Here is a 21,157-nt window from a genome sequence, read left to right on the forward strand (position 1 = left end):
CTGACTTTGAAACACTGTTTATTAAATTACAATACTCTAACACCTACCTTTGCAAATATAAACCCTTTTGTTGGGGTCCAGGTGCTCAAACACATTTAGGCATTTAAATACCTTCCAAGAGTGGGACTTTTGCCTTTCAGGATCTCATTAGATAATACTATTAAATACCATCTTAAAATATTGCTTTCATGTCTTCTTTTCGCTCTACTGTTTTTTCTTGAAAATCAGATTTTTAGATAAAAAAATGAAAGAGAATAAAGTTCATCTCTATGTTTAAAAACTTACAGATGTATATCAGTGACTCTTGACTGCCTGGCCTGAATGCACCATGAGACTGAGGAAACAAAGAAAACAGGGACTGTTTATTCTGTGTATATGTGTGCCTTGTATTCCCCAGCAAAGCGGGGACAGAGGGGAAGGGCAGGTTGATTATTTTTATTCACTCAGTATTTCTCTCAGGGTGTCTTAGGCCCCATTGGCTTTACTGAATGAGCTTTGGGATTCCATGAACAAGAGCTGTTTAGATTGTTTACAGCATAAGCCTCATTAAACACCTCTGAAGTGCCCATAAATCCCCAACAGGTTGCCGTGCTGGAATGTAAGGGCTACTTCTGGAGCCTGAAAATCAAAGACCCATCCCTCCAGGACACATGCAATCTTAGAGAAAGTAGCATGAAGCCATAATTCACTGATATAATGCTTATGAGCTTTGTAAATGTTACAGTGATGATCTAGCGAAGGTTATGTGATGGGTCACAAGGAAGTAGTTTGCATCTGCCCATCTTGTTGGTAATGGGCTGTGTAAATTTTGGCACTGGAAGCTATTTCACCCTGAGAATGTAGAGAGTCTATCTGTTTCTGTTTATGGGGTTTAGAAATTATAATCTGTTTTGTCAAAAGCTCTGAAGTGCTTTGCAGTTTATGATCCCCTCAGTCTAAGCCAGTAGGCTTATGTGTTTACAGTTGTGCTGAGTGCGTGCGATGGTTATAGATGCAGTAAGCCATGAGAACAGCTTTACTGACTCACGGAGAGCTTGTGGTGTTCTTGGGGATGTTAGATTGATGATGTTCATTATAATTAATTATAAACTGAACAACTAACTCGGATATCACCAGCTAGACCATGATTTCCATCTAAACCATTGATAAAGTTGTAATAGTGGCTTCCCAGTTTGAACACCAACTAAAGCGGCTTCTTCAGTTTTCCCCTGTATGCGACTCAGTTTCCCTGCAATGACTGCGGTACTTAGATCTAAGACGTTGAACTCCAGTGGTTTCCCTTCAGTCTGAAGGGAACAAAAATCCAGCAAAACAAAAATCTAAGGACAGTTTAACCGTATAAGGCAGGACTTAGAGCCTTCACCTCAGATAAACTTAGCTCTTTTGTGCCCAGGTTTTCAAGGTGTCTTGTCCTATTCCTTTTGGCCCCCGTGTTTGGTGAGAGGCCCTGTTATTCACCCAGGATCACCCCTTAGGTTTTGGTTTGTTATCTTTTCTTAAAGTGTTCTTCAATCTTTTTAATATCCTCCTGGGTCTGTTATTACCCTTTTCTAAACAATTCACTAGAGAAGTCCTGACCACACATCCAGTTTCCTCTGAGTCCAGACCCCGCAGCAGAAGTCCCCTTGCCCTGCTGTTCAGAGGAAAGGGTACGTGCTCTGCATCCTCGGGAACTGCTGCCTTCATATGGCTTTTTTACTCTGAGAATTGTAACTGTCCAAATGTCAGGGCTCAAAAAAACCCATCACTGGACCTGGAAGTGCCCTTAAAGATCCAGCTTGAAACATAGACTCACCCCTCTCCACAAATAGCCATATACTAAGTTTTCAATGGGGAGAGGAAAATCTGGGAAGGAAGCAACTTCTGTGTGCACAAACACAATGACTTTTGATTCCTCTGTATATTTCACAAGTGGCTCTGAAATGTGAAGATCAGCCTAGTCCATATGTGCTCAGTCACACTGCAATGCTCTTGGGTCACCATCCGGACCTTGCCTATTCATATGTAAGCTTTGTGGTCCAGGAGTCAAGCAGAAGATCTCCAGCTTTGTGCTGAGCTGCAGAACATGCCAACCTTGCCCGTCACAATTTAGGAGCAAGCTGGAATTAGTGGCTGTCATCCAAGGAAGCAGAACTTTCTTTTGTCCCATGGGGGTTTTGAAAATGAAACCTGGAAGATGTTCAACTCTGAGTGCTTAGAGGTCACCTTAGGCTGTGGCTTTACTGTGCCTTTGCAAGGCTTCTTGCATCAGACCGCCTCTTTCTTCCTTCCCTAAAAAGTCAGCTTATCTAGGGCTTGCTTTCCAAAGGAGGAAAGGGTACAGTACATTTGAGAGAGATTACTTAGGTTGTTTCTAAAGGACTGTGGAGAATAGTTTGTTCATACATTATAAGGAAAAAGAACTGTGGCTAGGAAACTAGCTCATTGTGTGTCAGCAAATATTATAGAGCATCCCAGCCTGAATATACATCAGACTGGACAGGTCAAAAATGACAAAAAGCATTGCTGGAAGTTTATTTTCATAACATTTGCCAAAGAGCATTGACTTGTGCTCATCAAGATTGTAGCTTCTGGGTTAGACACTTAATATTCTTTAGTGATTCTGTACACTGTTTGAATTCAGGTTTGGATGAGAAGGGAAAACTTTTGCCTGTAAACTGAGCACGCATCACTTAAATATTTTATTGTCTGTTTCTATTCAAGCCATGTGGGACTTCTCCTTGTATGAAATCCTGATTAAATTATAGGCTCTTCACAATGCCAAGTGCATCATGAAGGTCCTGTTATCAGGCAAAAATTCCCACCATTAAGACATTTAAGAAACAAACGCTGGATATTAAAAATGTTCTCTGCTTTGTAGCAAGGGAGCATTTGGGCTAGTCTGTCTTTACACAAAAACCTGTTGTTCCTCATGGAGCTTTTCCTAAGTGTCAAAGAAAATTCAGCCTTCTTTTCACAGAAATTTTGACTGTTGAGTTCTGTATAGGGTCACCTTGTTATAAGTGTTGCTTGGGTTGCTAAATAGAAAGTTCTTCTTGTTTTCCTAAGGAGGACAGAATTATTAAGTCTTTGCCTAAACACTGGCACTGGTCAAAATTATAATCAATCTCCCTATCTTTCTCCCTGTCATTCAGCCAGACTGATTGGCACAGGAGCATACACTTCTGCACTTGTCATACACGCTGTAGGTAAATGCAGCAATATCACCCAGTCCTTTCCTGTCCACACATTTGTTCCAGTACCACTCTGCTATTACAGTAATATCAAAATACAGCTGACTGCATTGTTGTATGTTCATTTGGAACACAGCTTCAGTAGTATGTTGCTGCCTGAAATAGCTTTGTTTTATTCTCCCCAAAGAGAGCACACGACAGGACTCACAAACGAACCCCAGCTTTCTCCATGAGAAGGTTCAGTGGTGTAGCAGAAACTGTGATGGGAGTCCTAGCATCCAACAGCATTGGTGCTGTGGTGCAGACCGGGCTTTTGAAGCAATTCTTTGAGTCCTCCCCATTCACTGTGCCTTGGTTTGCCGGGCACAGCAGTTTCAGAGCACAGAAGCTGGATTCCCTCCTGATGACACTAAACCAGGAGCACACCCAGTGCCCTCCAGCCTCTCGTGGGCATTCAGGCCATGGGATCAAAGGGTGACATCAATCCCTCAGAATACATACAGTGCAGGGGGACCTCAGGTCCCAGCACCCACTGTTACTTTCCATAGATTGCTGGCTGCACCACACTGCTTGCTAGTGTAGTCATAGGTTTAAGCCAAAGTTTCAGATGTTGCTATGAAGACATTGAGTGCACCCGTGTTCGTATTTTTCACTAGGTATAGCACACAGCTGTCTTAATTTTTTCCATCTTTTTGCTAAGTTAACACGCCCACACCCTTATCTTCTAATCCTTGAGCAGTTCCATGGGCCCCATTAGCAGCAACTGAAAGTGTTGCGTTATTCAGTGGTGGTTCCCTAGAGAGCACAAAGGAGATTCAAATCTGAAGTTGGAGGAAGAGAGCACTGAAGAGTCTGCTGATCTCAGTGGCAGAAAGGCTATGTTCTTCACTTGTGATCGCATTATACAAGTTTGTTCTAAATGTTTGTTGAGTCACACTCTTCTGTCAATGAAATAGCCAAAGAATGAATTCTTCAAAGTTTCTAAAAAAGCAGCAGCTCTTGCAGGTTGCATTTGAATGTGTCCCCCAGCTATTCCAGCCAGTCAAGAGATGGTGGCTGGTTTTTTCAGGAATGAGTAGTCCATAATACCCATTTCATTTTTGATAGTAAAAAGCTATTTTCCAAATCCCCTTGTAATTTTCAGTCAATTTGCTATCTACCTCTTCAAAGTTTCAATTGATCCTGCTGTGCTTGACACAGTGAATAAGTAGCAATGGAGACACTTGAAACTGAAGCTCCTGTAGGGGCCATCAGTAAAAGGCTTTCAGACCCAAACTCATTCTTCAAACTCCCCATAGTAGGCTTGATCAAGTGCTTTCACTACTGCTTGTTTTCTCCTGGATTATTCTTTTTGTCGTATTCATTGCACTGTATATCTAATGACAGCTATTTGCAGTTATTCCCAAATTGGTTGTCGCTTTAAGGAAAAGACCACTTTTGATATTTTTTATTGTCACGTAGCAGATTGCTGTTAGCTGCTTTTGGTGTAGTTTCAGGAATTGAGAGACTATGCAGACGATTGTCCTAAAGCCACAAGTGAAATGTTTATCCGGTTTGACAAATGAGGTGCAATTTCATTTTATCTGTAGAAAACCCACTTTTACCAGGAGAGGACTGGGAATTGTAATAGTCTTTGTCAGCCCTCACCAGCAACAGCTGGGAAGCACAGAGAGAGGAGACAAAAGCACAGCTTAGTTTAACTGGGACAGGTCTATGAAGATTGATGTAAAGCTCCAGCTGAATGAATGAGTCCAGATTGAGACAGGCACCGCTGGCTGTGTGCAGTGCTCTGCCTGGGCCGAGTACCTGGGAGCGAGGGCTGGCCGATGCCCAGGACAACCACAGGGGCTCAGTGGATCTGTTCTGGGAGCTTAACTCATGTCCCTGTCCAGGTCTGAGCCAGGTAAACCTACCGGTGTGGGACTCTCGGAGGGCACCCCCTGCCTTGGACTGCTACTAAAGCATCAGCTGGAAGGCACCTGAAGAAGTCTCGCAGCCCACCTCTGACCTAGGGTGGCACAGCTATGCTTTTGTCATTCCTGACAGATGTTTGCCTAACTCATTCTTAGACTGTCTTTATCGCTACTGTTACAAAGTGCTTCCCAACATCTGTCTCGTATCTGCCTTGCCAGAGCTGAGGCCATTAGTTCACATCCTCTCCACTGAAAACAGTTTCCTCTCTGCAGTTTTCTTCCACATCTTGAAGACTGTTATCATGTTTAGCCTCCATCTTCTGTAGGCTGAGAATCTTTCATCTTCCTTTCCTTCCTCAGGGTTCATTTCTTCTAGATGTTTGGGTTAGAAGAAGATTTAGTTTTGCTAGTGCTAGGTAAGTCGGAGGTGACTGTTAAACAAAGTGTGATCCACTCTGGCTGTATGCTCCAGACCTCAGGTCCCTTGTGAATGTTTTGTTACTACAGTAGCAGCAATGTCCCTGCTCTACCAACCAGATTGTTGAAAATTCAGTGGTTTTTAATTGAACAGATAAAAGTGTCCTGCTGCAAAGGTGGCAGAGTGGTCGTATTGTTGAGATATTGAATGTTTGTTCCTTTGGGGAGTCCCATTCAGAGAAATTTCCTAGGAAAAGCCAGCCCTTGGGTAGAAGGATTTGTAATATGGCTCTTCTTTGCATTGCTGCTTGAGACAGCAGCATTTCTGGAGGGTGTTTTCAGATTCCCATGGCTGCCCACAGCTGTCAACCTCCAAACCCCTTCTCTCATGTGTCTAGCTTCAGAATTAAGCAAAACATCCTTGGGCAGGATGTACCCAGGCCAGTCTGGCTTTACCAGTGTTAACGTAACACTGGTCACTGTTTTATCTTGCCTGCTGCCCTTCTCCTTTTGCCTTTCTGGCTGGTGTCCCATAGGCCAAATGGGAATCTTCACACAAAACTCTGCTTTTCTGGTTTTCTTTTGGCTTGGTCTTGGGGCTTGGATTTCTTTTGTGTCTTGTTTATCGTGCACTGTCTTTAAGGAGCTTTTTAGGCTTTCTGTTTCTTGTAATGCTTCTAATTTTAAGAAACCCGCTGCTGAAAAAGAGAAGCTATTGCTGGCAACCCATTAAGTCAGCTGCACAGCACGTGAATGAACCACTGGGAGCCTTTTAATCCTGCCCAACGTCCAAGAGCTTGCTGTTGGTACCGGAGGCTGCATGAATTACAGGAAGAGAAAAATTACTCTTTTGGCAAATACAAGCTCAAATGCTTTTCGTCTTCATCTCCTTTGAATTTATATCATGCAGTCTGTTCTTTCATGGCAGGCTGTGTTTGGTATAGGAGCTGGCACCTCAGTTTAGGAGTTACAAGACTTTGGCTCTGCTCACATCTCTGCCGCCAGCCCGCTGCACGAACATAAACCAGCTACTATTATTGCTGCTCATCTTCTCAACCTCCATATCTGTAACATTAACCTAATTATGCCAGGCTCCTCTTCACAGTGCTCAATGTCCTTATGAAAAGTAATAGTCAGATATTAATGGAGATGGTGTTAATGCTCTTTCCCACTTAAGTGCAATCTGCTGCATTATGGAATTTAATGGCTAAAGAATCCAAAACAAGAAATTGTTAGGAAATGTTTCTTCTGTATAATGCATTGACTATTTGAAATAGTCAGAGCTATGAATCAATTATACTTTCTCAAAAATTTGTAGCTGTAGTGGAAAGCTAAACTGGAAACACAATAGCTAAATATCACTGGGATTTTTAACCTCCCTGATGGACTCTGCAAGTCTTTGGCTGTGGTACAAATCCATTATCTATATGAAAAGCATTTGTTTGCTCTGTTCACTGAATAAGTTGCACCAGTTGGAACATCCAACATAATTGCCATTTAACCAATTTCAGCTGCCTGCAACTGTAGTGCGTTTATAGTTGGTTGGAAACCGAATTCGTAAGCATCCCCTGAGAGTTGCATCCCACTGCTTTTACTGGTTCCCATAATGCAACAGAAAAACTTTATTTCCTTTCAAGCACGAGGACAGATTAACAGAGAGGTCAACACTGCCACTTGATGCCATTTTAAGTCAGGGTGACAGCAGAGGGTCGGGGGGCAGTTGCACTGGCGACGGTTTGCCTCACAGCATTGCAGTTGGATCGCTTGTAAACCTTCACCAAACAGCTGGCCAGGCGTTCTGTTCACAACGGCTGCTGGAGGTGTGCTAGTACTCAGATGGCTCTCCATAAAAGTTAGATGGCACAGTGTGGGAGACTACCATCTGGGATTTGTTTCAACGGAAACAAAATTATTCTCTGTGTTTTTATACTCTTCATGTGGGTTACACATGTCAGTTACGGCTTCCTCATGGCTGTGGCATTTGCTCCAAGTTGGAGGTTTTGATGATTTTCAAAGAGACCAGCAATCAGCGTCAACAACAGCGTCTCCTTTCTATTTTGTCCACAGCATTTTCTATCTGAATGCGACTGTAATTGACACACTCGAGAGGTTTCCATGGTGCAGTAATTTAACTGACATTTTCTCAGCAGCGGTAGATTATTTTTGTAAATTTGGGCAAAGCCTGAATTGCTCAGATAATTGTACTGTATCTCTGGTCATCTTTCAGACTTCGTTTGTGCTACGACATAGTTGCCATTTAGTGCGCAATTGTCATCATCATCACTGTTAAGTCAGAGCTGCCTTTCATGTTCAGAAGGATTTTCAGGTTTATGGGATTGTACTGCTATGTAGCTTTTGTCAATGCTGATCAATTACTTTTTGGTTTCATCATGGATACAATAAGCTATACAATGTAAAATATCAATATCGTATTTCTAGGTAGGATGTAAATAGATGCAGGTACTAACTTGACCCTTGCATGTAATCATAAGAAATAAAAATTTCCAAATGTACATTTAGAAAGACTATTTCGTATTTTTGTTTTTACATGGTGTTCCCCACATTTGGGTCACCTTTACCACCTACCTGTGTCTCCTAGTATACTTCCCCATAAAGGCGAAAGGATGGGCCTCTAGTTGGTGCCCCCTCTCTCTTGCTTTGTTAGGAAAATAGCTAGCAGCTTTGCTCTGCAGCTCCAGCGAGCCCCCCAGGGGTGGACTTTTATGCAGAAGACAGTTTCTTAAACAGCACACTTTGACCTTGGTACCAAGAAATCCAAGAGGCTCTTCCTAGACCATCACACTAAATGTACACCCTTTATTTAGCTGACTTGCCAACCTACTGAAATCTGGACTAACCCATTTTCCAGAAGCTCCTCAGCTGTCCCCAGGTGAGCTAGTGCCTTCCAGATTCCTGAGGGCAGCTCTCTGGGGCAGCGGGAAGCTACCACCCCCCGAGCCAAGCATCGGGGGTAGTGGTGGGCTTGGAAATGGGATCTGGTGTGTGGAGCTGAGGGAAAGGCAATAGGAAAGGCAAAACTGCAAGTGGAGAAGCAGAGGACCAGGAAGAGAGAGGGTTGTGAACTGCAGGCAGCACTTGCTCCAGGTGTCATTTTGAGGGGAAGACTGAGCTTTGCAGCGGGAGCAAGACAGGGCCAGAGCTAGTCTTCTCTGCAACTTCAGGAAAGAGGCAATAGCTGACTGCCAGCTTCTCCAGAGCATCCCCCCTCTTCCCGCCCCTCTGTGCTTTGGACCCTAGAGGGGGCTGCGAGGGAAGAGGGCTGCTCAGCTCCAGCGCTGGCAGAGCGGGTGCACGGTGGCTTCCCTTGGAAGAAATGGGAAATGGCAGGAGCAAGGCTGTTCAGCCCTGCCGCTGGGGCAGGGATGGAAGGGATTTGAGGGGTGGCTTATAGGTGGGACTGATGGAGCAAAAGGAGGCACTCATGGGCTGTAAGCGCTGTCACTGCGTGACACACCAGTGTCAGAGGACCCCTTACATGCACCTCCCTTAAAAATATACAGAAATCCTGCATGCTGTTATGACTCACTTGTTTTTTACTTAGCTATAGAAAGTTTATCACATGAGAGGGTTTGAGAGCACTTTTTCACAAGCAGAACAAAGCAAGCAACTTCCAAAGCAAAGCTTTGAGGAAGGCTGGAGGTTTGCACTCTGCGTGGGAGGAGTATGATTTGCTGAGCAGTCACTGGAAGGGCTGCCACAGGGCTGGTGGCCACTGTGCTGGGTGGCCCCGGAGGAGCTGCACTGCCCCTCTGACCTCCAGCTATCACCTACAGGGTAACAGCCATAGTGATCCAAGGGTCTTAGGCTATTTGAGATCTCAGAATTAAAAGCACTGTGTGGAAGCTAAACTGCTCATGCTTATTCTTCACAGGGTTTTCGAGTCCCTTCCCAACACAAACTTTTAGTTTGATTTTTTTTCACTTGGAATTCACGCTGGAATATTCTAACATAATGTTACAGGCATTAATCCTGGTACAAATGACTGTTCTGTTTCAGTTGGTCTCCCAAACATTTGTGCATAGGTGAAACCTAGTTTTTTTTAAAAAGTGTGCTTTATTGCGGTGGACTCACTGCAGCACAGTAGTCAGAGCAGGCTGGTTTCTTACTAAATCATTATTTAACTTTTTCTATTCAGTTTAGTTTTAAAATGTGTCAAGTGATGAGGCTCCAATCCTAGCCCTTCATTCTGCTCTGTAGGGGTTCATCCAGTTACCGTTTGCCCAACACAGCCTAAATTTCCTCTTTTTCTGTTTCACTTACCTCCTCCTATTTATGTTCCTTTATTTCCTTTTATTTTGATAGGTACTTCTTCTCTGTCCTTCATGTTTATATCCTTTAAATATTTATCTGCTCTCCTCCTGTCTCCCTTTAGTCATTGCTTAGTACGGTTTATGTTTAGCTCTTGGCAGTTACCCAGTGACATAGGAAAAAAGGAAGATTTCCTCTTCAGTTAGGTATTCTTTTAGAGTTCAAGCAGCTATGTATATTTTCAGAACTGTATACAGGGACTGAGATGTAGATGGTGAGATCCTATTAATGTCAACAGCAGTTTTACTACTGACTGTTTTAGGGCCATGATTTCACCCAGAGTCTCTCTGAACTTAGTCACATCTTCCACGAGGCTCCCTATACGGTAGTGGAGTCCAGGCTGAAAAATAATTTGCAATTGTTTGAGCACTGTGTTTCTCTCCTCATGGGAGAAAACACTAGATCAGCCTTTTTTTCTTGTTGTTTGTGTGGCTAAGGCTTGCTGGTTGCAAAGCTTTAGTCAATATGTTGGTAACGACATGAGACTAGGCTTTTCCTTATGCTCTAATTTAGGAAATAACCTTGCCTTGACTTCACACCCTACTTGCTGATGGGACTGGAGGCTTCTTCAGTGACAGACAGCCGTCTCGCAGATGCTCATTTATTTTTATGAGGCATACATATCAACAGAGCTATATTAAGCACGTCTGTGTAGCATGTCAGGGCCTGGGCAAAGCAAAGGTTTGGTTTGCCTGAATGTTGACATTAAATGCCGCTATTTTCTTGAAATATTTGAGTTCTAAATTCCTGTCTATTTTATGTGCAAGTAGCTCAGAGGGCTGGGTTGCAGGCAACCTGATAAACCACACAGGATGAGGTTTACAAATAGAAGCCATCTCAGGTCTTCATATCTCCTAAATCAACTGAGTGTTCTCAGTTTTGGATGATAAGCCAGTATCCCAGCTTCCCCAGTGATGCCTTGAATATACTAGTTGCTCATTGTACAAAACAAAATATTTGGAGTTGAGTAACTAAAATGTTCATCCAAAACAATTTGTTAGAGCAAGTCAGATTGGATTGGCTCTGCGTTTACCACATCCAAGCAGCCTAATGGAAGAAGTGTTTAGAGTGAGAAGTCAGCCTAGCGCAGTCGTGGCCAGGGCTTCTACGTAGCTCGGGGTGAATGTTGACATTTGCCTCGTGCTCCTTGACTGATCCATCCAAACCCTCCCCTCTGAGAAAGGCATCTCTCACTGTCCAGCCACAGCCTATGAGAACTAAGCTGTCAAACCACTCTCCAATTAGCCTGGTCACAAAAGCATTACTTCATACTTTTGTATGATTACCTTACATTTGGAAGACATGGGGTTGGGGTTTTTTGTTTTAATAATCCTGGTGGGCTCAGTGAACATATTTTCCCTGAAGCACCCATAAATCCTCTTTTTTATTATTCCATCTTCTTGTGAATGTGCATTACGGTTGATAAAGAAAAGACTCAGCTTACCTTTTCTGGTAGGGTGTCTCTCCACGGGAGCAGGACTATTGAGTGAAATTTCACTTGAAAAAACATTGATAGTAAGCATTTTAGCAGAATACTTTGGTTTGATTGTATATCTTTTAAAAAATTATTTTATAGTTGTACACTATAATTAGTGTTTAAGAAATAATAGATCAAAAGAAATTAAAACTCTTAACAAAACAGTACTTTGATGCACCCAAGCCAATTTTTTGCAATTTAATTTTGGCAAAATTTGCTGAATTTAGGCTTTTTGTTCCAACTCAGAACAAAAGCCACAGGAAAAACATCTTTGAAAATGTCCAAAATTACAAGTTTCAAGCAGCTCTATAGAAAACATTTGCCGGGATTAGTTCAGCCTATGAGCAAAACTGCCCTGGTGGCAAATGACAGCGTCCCAGTACATACATTCTCCACAGAGGGATAATACCACATTTCCACTCCTTCCAGGAATTCTCACTTAACATTATAGAAAAGATTGTTGGTCTTGCCCATAAACATCCCAACTGGACCAGGCAGAAGGTTCCATACTGTGCCATTAAACAAAATAGTAGGGGTTCATACAACAAAATAGAAGGGACTCGGGTGGGCTTTAAATCACTCTCATGCAGGGGCATTTTGCCCTGAATTAGTGTCCCAAGGATATCCCAGGGAAGTTCCAGCACCACCCTCACCCCCTGCCAGCTCTGCCAGGTTTTGCAAGTGAATTAGTGGCTGCTCAAAGATCCTGAAGAAGAAACTTCCCTTTCAGTACAACTGGCTTTTTAGGCCTGGAAAGATTAAATAAAGGGAGCAATATTTTTTCTGTAGAAGACTAGCATAAGAAGGACTGTCTTTGCATTTTCACCACCGAGCCAGTGGTCACTCCCAATACTTTTCAATCACAAAAGCTGTATTTTTGCCTTTGATGATATGCTGCAGAACATATTTGTGGTGAATACCAAAGCACAGACAGTTTTCACACTTCCAGAGTAAAGTAATCCGCAAACTTTATTCAGCCCTGCCTGTAAAACCCACAAAGCAGGTGTGTTTAAAGAGCAAAGAGCAGCAACAGTTGATTAAACCACGCTGGGCTTCAAGCTTAAAAGGCAAGCAGTGAAACTCATTACCCTGAGAGACCCAGCAGTTCCTGGACATCTGGATCATCTCCATCTCAAGAAGGACAAGAGAAAAACAATTTCTTCGTTGTGCCTGTTGACTTAGCAACATTGCAATAGCAAACACAAGGCAAACGCTCATTTAATACTGAAATGCCCCACGGGTAGGAAACATTAGGCTTGGTGTTGCCTCTCTGGTGCAGCTGCACATGAGGTAGCCAGCGCTGCAGCAGCTGCAGTAGCTACAAGGGAATTAGAGTCTGACAGGAGGTACCAGAGAAGTTTGACGGAGAAAATGAAACCCTTTTTGGACTGTATTTAAGAGTAGGATTGAGAACTATATGTACCTGTATATATTTTCTCTGTTGGTTTCTTGGAGGTCAGAAGTAAATTTTAAATATCTATTTTGTGAAAAATATTCTCTTTTTGAGAAAAGGCCAACTGTCTCATAACTGGTTTTAGAAACTTTTCTTTATTGCAAAACTATATGAAACAGTCACCAGTTTCTCCCTTCAGGTCACCGTAATTTCCAGAGCTACTGATGAATGGTGTTTACTGGGACCTCTGAATTCTAAGGCCAGCCCTCTTATTCCTTTGTCATTTTGAAATTATGCCTATTCCTAGAGCATAGGTAATTATTGCCTGTCAGCAAGAGTTAATATTGAAATTGTTGATACTGCCTGCAATAGTAATAATAATAACAATTATTATTATACATCTGTTCAACTGAAGCAAATGTAATAAAAAACAGGAGTATGTTGCAGTAGAATTCAAGAAACAAATATATTACTTCATGGATCATTTGACAGGATATCGCATCCACTAAGATAAATAAATTTAAATAAAACATCTGCTTTACATCAGAAAAAAAGATGACCCAGGTGCAGCTATACAGAGGTGTTGAAGGCTTTCAGTTTTGCACAAGTCATGGGCAGATGTATTTCCAGCTGCAGGTTTTGGCTTTTTGGAGGAAGTTCCATGCTAGCAAATAGCAGCTTTCCCTACTCTTTGTCAAGCCGTTTATTCAGTTTGTTTTTAACAATGTTAGTTAGAACTGATTTATGCGTTTGTAAGGGGTGTAATTCTGACTTTGTTGGTGTTGTACATCAGCATAGGATTTGGCTTATCGGATATCATTGCACATCTGCAGCTCACAGACCTTGGGGGGGGAATGGGTTCACCTGGGAGCTGTGCACAAGCACATCTGTGTATATTCAGTTGGTCCAGTTCTGTTTAAAAGTACACAAAAACTGAAATTTCACCTCTGCATAAGGACGTGAGGTTTATATGATTATCCCACTGGTCTGTTGGACAGTACTTCTCTAACCATGAGGTTGAACCCACTGGCTAATTTCAGCCAAAAATATAAAACACACTTAAGCTCCTGCAGCGTCTGTGGGATTCTTTGGCCAGGGAGAGAGATTCAAGTCTGTGTCCCAGTGGGGAAGGAGCGGGAGGTCGCAGCCACCAGAGGCTCTACCCAGGCAGGAGGGAGCCCACCGAGCAGCACCGTGGAGCTCAGACCCACTGCAGCCTCTGCAGGCTGCTCTTTGCTGGGCAAGCGTGTGAGGAAAATGCGGGGAGACTGCAGGTTACTGCTCTGAGGATTTGTTTTCAGCAGAGCTGCTATGTCCTAGAAACCCATGTTTGCTCCTGACAGCTCCCATATGATTTTTTTTTTTTTTTTTTTGGTAACATTAGACTTCACCAATCTGTCCTTTCATTCTTCTTGCTGGAAAATCGAGCAGAGGTACTTCAGAGGGATATTGTGAGATTTAATTAACTTTTCCAAACATTTTGAGAGAATAATGCACAGGTGATACATAATATAAATGGAAGCTCAATATTAAAAGTTTAGGATTAATTTACAGACACCTGTCATTCCAAATCTCAACATTGAAGTATCCAAGCTACTTTAAAACAAACAAAAAAACCCAAACCAAAGCAAAGTCTTTGATGTCTTTAAAGCCAAATGTGCTGTTTCATGTAAAAGAGGGAAAAAAGGAGGGGAGGGCAAGATAAAATGAACTCCTCCAGACCCTGGATTCCTAAAAACCAGTCTGCATTTGTATTGATTTTTCAGAGTGCACTTCTACAAAGGAGTGTCTCCTGCTCTGTAAATCTGTTTTTTTCCTTTGCTGCAGCAGCCCTAGGGTTCAGTGGTAAAGCTCTTTTTTTAATGGCTCTTTCCCCATCTCTAAAGGGTTCCATACTTGGGGGCACAGAGGATCTTTATTCCAGAAAAATTACCTTCATGAAATTATATGCATTTCAAAACAAATGCGCATAAAATCCCTACATGACATTATTGGTATACTTCTGCATTCAGGTGTCAACAGGACACTTTTCTGGTTTTCTTTGTGTTGTAATAATGCTCCGCTGATAAGGTACAACATGAAAGGCTGCTCTTTAGAAGGTTTGAGTATAATACCATGTGGAGCAGAAACACAGTAATGCAAATAGTATTTCCAAGCAAAGCCATTGAAGCTAGATTATGATCTTTTTTGGAAAGCCTGTATTTCTCCATATCTCGGTAATTAGTCACCACACAAGTACTTTGTCTTCCAGATGTACACAGTGTGGATTTGAAATTAGAATGTAGCTCTCTGCTTTTGTCTACAACAGCCAGCATTAAAAACAGACGAAAATAACAGAAATAGAATTGAAAAGGATGTTGCACATAGTTTTATATATATATTCCATTTTCTATATTACTCGTATGTTCCAGTGCTATGTGAACAATTTGAAATTGAGTTGTGTGTTCCTGAGTCTGAGTTATATTTGCTTTTGTTCTACTCGAGGCACAGTGCTGAGTTTTAGGGAAGTGAGGAGGTAATGGATGAAATTTAAATCCATGCTTTTATTTACTCATTTATTTCTCCTGCTACCAATATGTTCTGATGGTGATTTAATTAAGTTAACATAGCTTCTAACTTCCTCTGTTCTTGCTTTGTTAATTACTTAGTGTTCCAATCCTGGCTGAGCAGCGACGTTTCTTACCAAAAGGTCATTTTGAAAGCTAGGGACAGGCAAACCATTTATAATCAATAATGCTTTTGCCAAACATCTCTGAGCAGATTGTGAAACCTTTGACATTATTCATGTATTTTCTGTGTGTATCTTCCTGCAAGAACAGCTTTCTGCGAGGAGCAGTTACTGGTGTCAGACATGCAGGGGGGTTTCTCTCCCTGGTGTTGCAGGTCCAAGGGATTAAGCAGCACTTCAGGTAAAATTGTCAAAAAGGACAAAAGGGCATAAGGACAAGTCACTGAGGCACCAAACCCATTGTCTGACAACCCATTCCTAGTTAAAAAAAAAATAAAATTAAGCTTTCAAATGCCAATTTCAGCCTGGTGACACCAAGAAGATTGCCTCCAACATCAGTAGAGAGAGAGTGGCCCACTCAGAGAGGCAACCAGAGCACCAGGTCCTGTCCTGAGCCACCTCCAGAGGACTCTGGGGAGGGACCAGGCTCCTGTACCTCAAGGCAGCCTGCAGGTATTCACACTGGGACTAGAGTTATAAAAGGATCTATGCACCTAACACCAACTTACAAAAAATAAGAGTTATCACTTTAGTGCCATTGAAGAGTAGTAGAACCGTCTTCAGCTTTAGGTGCCTTGCAGAGCCTTTTTAAAACAGGATTTAGGCTAGAAGTCATTTTATTATTTCTAGAAGTGTATTGGAGCATCCCATTGCTTTGTTTGCATTTGTGAGGCTGCATCAGTAAGTCAGAGAAGTTCACAGTGCATGAACAGGCAAACGACAGTGGTCATGAGCAAAGCAGAATTGTGCTGGACCTCAGCTAACATGGACAGAAAATATTTCACCCATGAGACTCTGGCTGCCTGTGCTGTTGACCGACAGAAGTGAGAGCAACATCCAAGTTGGGCACCTGTGGAGGAAGTTGGAATATATCGCATACGTCTCCACACCATCTGCAGGAGCAGCCAAAGCCCAGCTCCCTGCACAGCTGCCGATCCCCAGAACAGGCAGGATGGAGGCAGACGCCCTCCCTTGCTCTGTACTGGTATTCATAGAATCACAGAATCATAGAATCGTTTAGGTTGGAAAAGACCTTTAAGATCATCCAGTCCAACCATTAACCTAACACTACCAAGTCCACCACTACACCAGTTAAAGGTAGAGTAGTAATTTCCTGTTTCCTGGCTGGGTGGATGGATTATTTTTTAATTAAAGTAAAACTAGGAATCGTTAAGGTTGGAAAGGACCTCTAAGATCGTCAGTTCAACCATCAACCCAACACCACCATGCCCACTAAACCATGTCCCACAGTGCCACGTCTACACGCTTTTTGAACACTTCTAGGGATGGTGACTCCCTCAGCTCTCTGGGCAGCCTGTTCCAATGCTTGACTACCCTTTCCATGAAGAAATTTTTCCTAATATCCAGTCTAAACCTCCCCTGACACAGCTGAGGCCATAAACATGGCCTTATGTCTATGACTTATGACTTATTTGACACTTGAAAATTGAATTAATATCAATTTAGATTTGATGCATGTGTTAGCTTGTACAAGGCTGTAGGTAAAACCTTCATGCCTTGTAACAGCAAATCTATATGCAAAAACCAAAACTGCACTGCAAGTTAGGTAGAAAATTACTTCTCTTGAAGTAAAAGCATCAACTTATTCCAGTTAAGTCTGAAGACAGAGAAAAGACCAGCAAAGTATTACACACAAATTTAGAAGATAGCTTCAGGATAATTTTCTTCTAGTAGAACTACAAATTATTTTGGGCAGCAGTGAGAAGGGTACTATTAAATAAAAATGTTTGGAAGTTATTCTTTGGCCAAAGAGATCCTAGAAGCAATACTCTGGCTCCACTGAAACCAGTGGCTGAAGGGTGTTTATCTTCACAGAGCTGTGACTTCTGCTCAGCTATCCAGTCACTAGATATATGACAACTTGCTTTCCCCTTATGGTGAATTAGCTATAAATTTTAATCAGTATTACAGTGAATAAATTAGTGTCTCTTCTATAAACTTCCCCTTTACAGTTCCTGTAGGCCATGGTTTCACTAATTAAAGTTCTTATTGTGTTGGCTCGACTTCCTGCTGAACTGATACAATGTCATTGCATGTACATCAAGGGATGCCCCTAGGTCATCATTACTTGACAGTGTACATAGCTTAGAGATGCACTGACTCTTAGTTTTTAAGTGAGACATATGGACAAGAAGTTTACTGGCTGAAATATAATTTATATTTCCATATTTAAATCTCAACCAAAGTTGATATCATGAAAGCTTCGTAGAGGGAAGCAGGATTACATTTTTATTTTCTTATTCAGAAAATATACAGCTAGTCTGTTATTGAAAAGGAACTTTTTTCCTCTCCTTGGAAGATGCTCTGTATATACTTTTCCCTTTTGTCCTTTCCCTTCTGTACTTCATGGTTATTAAAATTAAAACAGCCCAAGAAGTAAAAATTTATACCTTAAATAAAGCCCTCTCCTTAAGCATTCAGTGTTAAGTAAAGTAAACAGTAACATCCTCCTCTTTGATGTTCAGAGCTAGACAGACAGGAGTGGATAAGCTCTATTTATTTGCATGTATCCTCAGCTGCCTCTGCTTCTCTTTCTTACCACATTAATACCTGGAAACGGGAACTGGTTTTACTCCAGGGTAGCAGGTGCTTCCTCCGCTGTTACCAGCTCCACCAGTCTGGTCTCTTCTGTCTCGTGACACCAGGGATTATTTCAGGGATAGCTAATTTATCCAAGATCATGCACACAAGCTTCATGACTTTGTGCTTATCGCTCCAGGTTATGTTCTCTGCCTCTGTCTGACGTATAATTTAAAGATAAGTGGCAAACCCCACCTTTCAAACCAAATTCAATACTGGGTAGAAAGGGCAAGATTTTAGCAGGTGAGCACTATTTCCAATAAGCATTTTAATGATGGAGGTAAGCATCTGGTGTAAGCATTACCTGCCCAAGCCACTGTGCTCCCCTCTCTGTGCACTGCACTGAGGCCCCTGCAAGTGGTGAAAATGAGGATGGGGGAGCTGAGTTATTTGCACTTTCACCTGTGCCTTTGGTGCACACCCCTTGTCATTACCAAGGGGTGGGCAGAAGGAGAGGCTGTTCCGCAGCACCAGGCAGGTACCTGTGCAGGGAGAGCCCAGCCCTGTGCTGAGTGGTGCTGAATTTAGGAAAAATTTCTTTACTGAAAGAGTGTTCAAGCATTGGAACAGGCTGCCCAGAGAGGCGGTGGAGTCACCATCCCTGGAGGTGTTCAAAAAACGTGTAGATGTGGCACTGTGGGACATGGTTTAGTGGGCATGGTGGTGTTGGGTTGATGGTTGAACTGACGATCTTAGAGGTCCTTTCCAACCTTAACGATTCCTAGTTTTACTTTAATTAAAAAATAATCCATCCACCCAGCCAGGAAACAGGAAATTACTACTCTACCTTTAACTGGTGTAGTGGTGGACTTGGTAGTGTTAGGTTCATGGTTGGACTGGATGATCTTAAAGGTCTTTTCCAACCTAAACGATTCTATGATTCTGTGATTCTGAGCTGCTCAGTCATCTTCCCTGAGGCTACTGAGCTCCAGTGCTGGTTTTGCAGCTCTTTGATAAGACCATCAGAGAAAAGGGATTCGCTCAGAAAGGAATCCATAGAAATAGCTCCTGGTCAGTGATCCAGTCATTTTGGAAATGAGAGGAGGAATTCATGGTGGTACATGTTCACTGATCCCCCAGTGAGACGTAGCAAAGACACGCATGTTTGCTTGGTCACCTGCATAGAAGAATCATAGAATGCTTTGGATTGGAAGGGACCTTGAGAGATCATCGAGTCCAACCCCCCAGCAGTGAGCAGGGATTGAACCTGTGAACTTGGCATTATTAGCACTGTGTTCTAACCAACTGAGCTAACCTGGATGGTCAAGAAAATATATTTAATGTTCAGGCCTCATCATCCCTGGCGCTGCAGCAGCTATTTATTCCCTGTCCATCTCTCCCCATACTGCTGGAGAATTCCCTCTGTAGCCAGGACCTAGCAGTCTGAATAAGCAGCCAGAACTAATTCAGATCATGCTTGAGCAAATTAATCTAGTTATCTGACTGCCATGATATAAGAACTACAAGGGAGACTCCCTCAGCAGAGCAGACTGGGACCACTGACTACTGGAAAAAGTCTCCAAAGTGCAGAAGAGAGGCACTTTCCCACTCACCATACCTGGAAGATGACAGTGGAGTAGACACAGCCAGAGCCTCATGCTGTTGAAATGTTACATCAAAGTGCCATCTCTTCTTAAAACCCTTCTTTATGCATATCAGACCCATGTTGCCCCAATCCCAAAAATAGAATAGGGCAGAAGAGCAGGGGAATTCCTAGGTGTATCTGGAATAAGAGAAAATCTATCTTCCCTCCTGCTGTGACAGAACTAATAATAAACCACAACCTTGCATATTTATTAAATATCATGACAATGGATGTGCTGCATACTGTACAACAAGTAACTGACAGTGTCCTATGGTACATAAGCTGGTGCAAGCAGGTAAATACCTCTAGGGGGGCTACTTTGGAGGTTAAAATCAGGTACGGCCGAGGTGTATGGAAGTAATAGGCTAAGAAAAATAAAGTGGGAGAAAGCAAGGGGATTTGCCTTTCTAGATAATATGATTAGTAGGTTCTTTGGTGGTAGGACTCCATAAAAATCCGGGCCTACGTATCTCCTGCCCCCAAAGCGTTTAAATCAGGCAGTATTTGATGCTGGAAGATGGGCAGGGCAGGTCACCAACTCACGTCCAAAGCTGCAATCCTGATTACAGGTTCCAGTTATCTTTTTTGGCAGCCACTGTGCAGGTGGTGATTAGAGCAGCTTTGGAGGAGACTAGGCTCAGAGCGTTTACGGGGCCATGACTCCAGAGAATTAGGTGTTTTCTGTGGTGACATAGCCTTTTCCTTAATGTCTCTGTGCCTCCAGACATGCTGTATACGTGTGGGGAGGAGGGTGACGTGGCAGCCCGTAACCACCACAGCAGTAAGCAGGGCACAGCGCAGAGGGCTTTGGCAAAGCACCCGGCCACACAGCTCTGCCTTTACCTGTTTGGAGGTTGAAATGATGAGGACAGGAGGGCACGCTGCTGCTCTGTCAGCCTTTTCTCATGGCTGTGTAGTGTGAGTGCAGAGAGGCACTTTATTAGGCTATCTAACCAAGCTTAATGGGAAATTAATGGGAAATATCCTATGTAGAGTGCTCAGCAATGCCCACCTGTCCAACAAGAATTCCTGGCTGGGAGCATCGCTGATTCTACAGTGCGAGAAATACTCTGCATTCGCATAGGCTAAACATTTTGTGAGTGTATGATGTGAGATTTTTACTCATGAGGTAAGACTGAGATTCTGAGATTACCTTTTTTTTGTTTTCTAGCCACAAAGTAGCTTAGGTTGACTTAGCTAGTAAAGCTTACTTTACTATTGAACTAAGTAAAGCATCAAAATAGCAAGAAGTCCAAGTGTCCCTCCACTCCTACTTAAGGTTTTCAGATCAGCTGTTTCAGACCTAGTTCCGTGCATCAATTTTTGAAGTACAGCAACAGAATATGTGGTTTCATTATGGCACGTTCATTACTTGGGTGCTGAGAGTACTCAGCTTCTCAGCAGATCCACGACACATGAAGGCGATGACAGAATTTCACTGAGATCTCAGGCTTTACCACCTAAAATAGTCTCATAACATTCCTTGTAGATGGTTTCAGCTGAAAAGCATATTGGCTTTGTGTAACGCAGAGAAAGAAGAA

At 42.6% G+C, this 21,157-nt stretch overlaps 1 protein-coding gene across 2 annotated transcripts in view; it reads left to right on the top strand.

The window, feature by feature from the left end:
• The window catches only part of RPS6KA2 (ribosomal protein S6 kinase A2), a 320,987-nt gene that overhangs the window by 222,041 nt on the left and 77,789 nt on the right, over positions 1 to 21,157 (top strand). The window lies entirely within an intron of this gene.

This window comes from Pelecanus crispus, chromosome 3 (assembly GCF_030463565.1).
Source record: "Pelecanus crispus isolate bPelCri1 chromosome 3, bPelCri1.pri, whole genome shotgun sequence".
In the NCBI taxonomy this organism is placed as follows: Eukaryota; Metazoa; Chordata; class Aves; order Pelecaniformes; family Pelecanidae; genus Pelecanus; species Pelecanus crispus.